We start from the raw sequence: 5,549 nt of genomic DNA, 5'->3' as shown, positions 1-5,549 counted from the left end.
CGCGATATGGGCAAGCTCATTGCATTGGGGATAACAGGGTGGACATCCTTGCCCATGTGGCAGGAAACCAGGTGATGTTGCCGTCGATTTCTGTGCAATTTGGTCTTTTGGTAAGATATGGGCCGCCTGCTCACAGATTGACCCGGTCATGAACGCTCGTGCAGCAACCCGAGAATCGTGAAAATGCGCGTGCGCATGGGAATCGCCACGGCCAGTGCTATAGCAGCCTGCTCTGCCCTGGCCGGCGTGGTATCTTGAAGAGATGCTGCTGTGAGGAGTTTACCGTGAAGGTCAGTGACCACAGCCACGAAATTGGCTGTGCCGGATACTGCGCTGCGTCAACGAACGCCACAAGTTCAGGGGTGGCAGAGGCGGAACTGAGGAGCGACCTAGCCCTAGCGGCCCGGCGGCCGACATTATAGAGTGGGTGAACGTTTCTAGGAATTGGTGAGACCGTAATCTGTTCCCTCAATTTGGGTGGAAGTTGTATCTTTTTGTCTGCTACCATAGTTGGTTCGCAGCCCCAGAAACTCCAGGATGCACCTCCCAGCTTTGGAAGAGGACAGCCGTGCAGCTTGTGCTGTTTTTGCGCTTCTGCATCTCATTAAATGTATTATGCATACCAAGAGCCTCGAGCCTTTCCTCATTAGTCCTGATCATGATTTAACCCTTGCAGTAGGTGAAGTTCTTCACATATACGTGGACTCCGTATATGGTGAATTCCGCGCAAATATGGCATCAACAAGCGCATAGTGAACACAGATACTCGATATGCACTCCTTCAAAGCGTCGTGAAACGCGACGAGAAACACTACGCGCGTCGTGTCTTCCCTCTCGCCTGACCGTTAATTCTCAAAGGGCGAGCGGGGAACGCGGTGAGGCGAGCGTCGGAGAGCTATTTCTCGATATGGATGGATGCTATGAGCGAGGCTTGTGCTAAAGCCACCACCTCGTGGTGTGTTAAAGCGTTGACGAAATTAAACTTGTATTGGAAACGCGCCGAATCGGACGATCGTAGCAACGCACGTTTTCTTGTTTTTTTTCTTTTCGAGCCTGGTGGCCACAAGTCCCCACCCCGTTATAAAGGGGACGCTCATAGCATCCATCCATCCATCCATCCATCCATCCATCCATCCATCCATCCACCATCCATCCATCCATCCATCCATCCATCCATCCAGAGCGCTGAGAGGAAAGTGTGAAAGATAAAAAGCGCCTTCATGTCGCTTCCGTTATGTGTTTGACGGTAGGTCAGTGGTTAAACGCCTGGAAATCATCGTCGCGGACCGAGAGGCGATGGTTCGACTCCTATCAAAGGATCCTTTCTTATAGTTTTTTTTCTTTGCCATTTGATGGCATTCATTTTGGTGACGTATTTCCGTGATGGAAACACGTCATGAAAGTCTTGGTGACCCTGGCATAAAACACGTTCGTGTTTAAAAAAGTTACCAGTTGAGGCCAAGACACAACTATGCATGTCCAACGTCCATCTATCTTAGATTACGCTTGTGCTGTGTGGATCAGTGGACGACATGTGACATGTCCAATTTAGAAAAAATTCAGAACATGGCTGTTCGCTTTGTGTGCTCCGATTTTACCAGAAATTTTAGTGTTTCCAAAGCAAAAGAAACCCTCGGTTGGGAACTTCTACACCAACGAAGGGAACATTTAAGGTTGAAACTTTTTCACAACATATTCATAGTCGAACAGCTCTGGTCCCCCGGCGATACTTTTGCAAACCGGATTACGTTTTACAGCGGCTTGACCATTCAAGTAAGATAAAGGAAATAAAGGGCAGGACTGAAGCATTTAAAATGTCTTTTTTTTTTTTTCAGGGCGATAGGCCAGTGGAATAGGTTGCCTTCAGAAGTAGCAGAAATTACTTCCCATGATGTATTTTCAAGTTCACTGGAGGGTCTGCATTAGTGTACTTGCGCGGTTGTGTAAGTACGAAACGGTATTACGAACATACATTAGATTGTGTACTCCCATGTTCCACTACGTAAGTGCACAGTGAATTGCCTTTTTATTGTATTGTTGAAGCGTTAGCATCTGTATTCTGTATTGAATATTCTATCCCCCCCACCCCCCACTGTAATGGCCTCGGGCGCTGTGATAAATAAATAAATAAATAAATAAATAAATAAATAAATAAATAAATAAATAAATAAATAAATAAATAAATAAATAAATAAATTGTCGATAACCTGTGAGTGCGGAGCAGGAAGAGAGACGATTAGGACCTCTTGTACGCTGCTATGAGAGAGCCGTAGTCAGCTGCCACGTCGCAATTGCTCTTGCGTGTTTAGTATATTAATGATCCACACTATTATCTACTCAACGGAGGGAAAGCTGTAACCAGCTGTTCATAAAAACCCGATCATTGTTTAGAACAAATTGTTAACGATTGAGGGCACTCCACGCACCGGCCCACGTACTTAGATTTAGGTGCGCATAAAAGAACCCCAGGTGGTAGGAACTTCCGGAGCCCTCCACTGCGGCGTCCCCAAGGAGGTTTAAAAAAAAATTCTGGAGTGGAAGCTCGCGCAACGCCTTGCCAGAACAAGTGAAGCCAGCTTTTGCCCACCAAAGAACTCGGAAACATGCTCTTTTCTGGTGGTGCCTACTAAGAGATTAAATGGCTTTGATCTGTTAGTATAAATACTACGTTAATTATAAAATAAAAGATAGTTGTTGCCGACAAAAGTAACCCGTCGAGTGGAGTATTGGCGACTGATCTCCAATAAAATTTGCCATGACTTTGAGGCTTACTGATGAAAACTAGTAACACAAAGACACGCTTGGAGCAGTATCTGACCCGTAAAAGTTGCTATATTAAACTCGCCTGGCGTGCGTGGAAAACGCTCGCTTTCCTTCGCCAAACGCCGATGATTTATCATGCCCCTACTAAGATGGCGGCCGCAGTCGCCATCTTGTGGTGGGCACGGCTTCACTCTTACGCAATAATCGCCGCTCCAGCAATTTTTTTTTAACCTCCTTGGGCGTCCCTCATAATCATATCGTGGTTTTGGGACGTTAAACCCCAGATATTATCCGGCACTCCACGTACATTACTATGGGGCAGCAGAACTGTTTACAGAGTACTACAACTATCTACTGCTGATACTGCCGGTACGTGAGGACCTTAGTTTGTGCTACATCTTTCAGAACATAAGTTATTGCACAAGTTGCATAAGTAGTTTTTGTCAAGACATGGCGTTTTCAACAAAGATTATTGTTATGATTTAAAGGAACCTGAAGATATAATTACGCGTTGCAAATGTTTTTGAGTGCCACGACATGAAAAACACACTCACAAAAATGTAGGAGCCATTGCACTTTGTAAATGTGGATGATCAGCGAAGCTGTTTAGCACACGGCACAAAGGTGACACGGCGGAGGCCAGGTTGTCACCGAAGGCCAAGCTGTGAACGTGCCCACCAACGTTCAAAGCACTGTGCAAAGCCACGGCCTCTCGATAAACCTTTTAAAGGACAATAGTCTTTCTTGGGGAACTTAAACGCAGAAATTTTTGGTCTGTCTGTCTGTCTGTCTGTCCGTCCGTCCGTCCGTCCGTCCGTCTGTCTGTCTGTCTGTCTGTCTGTCTGTCTGTCTGTCTGTCTGTCTGTCTGTCTGTCTGTCTGTCACCCGATTCAGCCACCCGGCCAAAGTTGAACCACTTGTTTACTGCCCATGCACCCATCTTGAACTGGTACGGCTGTTCATACTTGTGAACGTTGTCGATCAAAAGTAAATATTACGCATATCTGTGGCGCAAGATCACTAGGTAAGTTTAGGTGGTGTGTTCCTTTAATAGAAAACACATAGATACATAATTCTAAAGACCCTAGTTTCTTAAGCTGCGGCTGCGGCTACGTTGAAAATGTGCTGCGCTGAAAATGCCATGTTATGCGGGCTATCCGCGCCGACGAACGCCCTCTGCCACGGAGGAAGGAAACCCTCTGCACAAGCTCATGTGTCCCGATGTATTGCCAGATGGCGCAGCGTAGACTCAGCGCCTACTCTATCGTCTTTACACGGCATTTGCAGCGGAGCACGCAGATACGCGGCCAACTTTTTTTAGATGCGAAGCAGCTTTTGCTCGGGTCTGTGTCCATCCTTCCTTCGGCGACCGTCCGCTCGGGAACCATGTGTGCTGGCCCTACCTCCTTGGTGCTGGCACGCGCTAGCGCGTTCGGGCCTGTGTAAGGGGCTGGGTAAGACGCTGTGGCCTCTTCCCCTTACACTCTCTCAGCAATTATGTGATGGCGTCGGGGATCGAGATTATGCACATGCGCGATGAACCAACGCGCTGTATCCTAGTCAGAACGCGCTGGCACGTGCTAGCGCGTTCGAGCCTGTGTAAGGGGCTGGGTAAGACGCTGTGCCTCTCCCCCATACACACTCTCAGCAATCATGTGATGGCGTCGGGGAACGAGATTCTGCAGACGCGCGATGAACCAACGCGTTGTATTCTAGTCAGAACGCGCTGGCGCGCGCTAGCGCGTTCGGGCCTATGTAAGGGGTTGGGTAAGACGCTGTGCCTCTCCCCCTTACACTCTCTCAGCAATCACGTGATGGCGAACAGCAACAGCAACTACAGTGAATTGATGGTGTGCTCCACTTGCAAGGACGCGTTAAAGGGCCCCTCACCAGGCCGCGTAGCAAATTTTAGTTAGACGCTGGAAGTTGTTGTGTGCCGAATGAAGAGCAGTATGCCGCAAGAATTTTTCAAATCGATTCATTACGAGCTGAGAAAAACAATAATTTCTAGCGGCGCGAAACCATGGTGCGAGGAGGAGAGTTTCAAACCCTTGCCACTCGCCCCGTGTAGCCTTAGCAAGCCAAATCCCTTCCCTGCCCTATTCACTTGACACATACGCATGAACACGTCATGCGCATGCATGGTCACGTGCGCGTGACGTGCCCGAGCCAGCCCAAGCACGCGAGCGGCGTTGCACGGCCGCTACCTTTTTTTTTTATGTAGCAGCCGTGGGCGTTTTAACGCGGTAGCGTTAGAGAGCTCGTGTCGCAGAAATTCCGCTGTCGGCGTCGGCACCGTTGGTTGTGAACGAAAAACCATCCGTGAGCGAAAAATCGAGAAAGTAGCAAATAAAATAAACGATAAAATCTTCGGTCCCAATGAGGATCGAACCCGGGCCGTTCGGCGTGGCAAGCAGGTGTCTTACCACAAAGCCACGATGTTGCTTGCAGCTGCTTCGGACAAAAACACTACATAAATGTCATGTATTGAAAGGAGTCTCGACGCATTTTGTTCGGCAGGTGTCACGACGAAAACGAGCCCATACGGTAGGCGCATTCGCGAGGCCATCAAACTACGTCGAAAAACGCCGGGATAGTGCAGCCATCGCCGCTAAATACACACACGAACTTTCAAACAGCTCTAAAAATGGACAACTATGTCCATCTAGAGGAAAACATATCAAGCAAACGCAGCAAACGCTAGATAATGTGCTGCCATCTGTGAAGCATTGTGAGAAATATGTCTCGACTTTTCATGGCATCCGAGAGGGCCGGCGCGCGGCGTA

The sequence above is a fragment of the Rhipicephalus sanguineus genome, chromosome 5, assembly GCF_013339695.2.
Source record: "Rhipicephalus sanguineus isolate Rsan-2018 chromosome 5, BIME_Rsan_1.4, whole genome shotgun sequence".
NCBI lineage: Eukaryota > Metazoa > Arthropoda > Arachnida > Ixodida > Ixodidae > Rhipicephalus > Rhipicephalus sanguineus.
The sequence above is the reverse complement of the archived record's forward strand: the minus strand, read 5'-3'. Positions refer to the sequence as shown.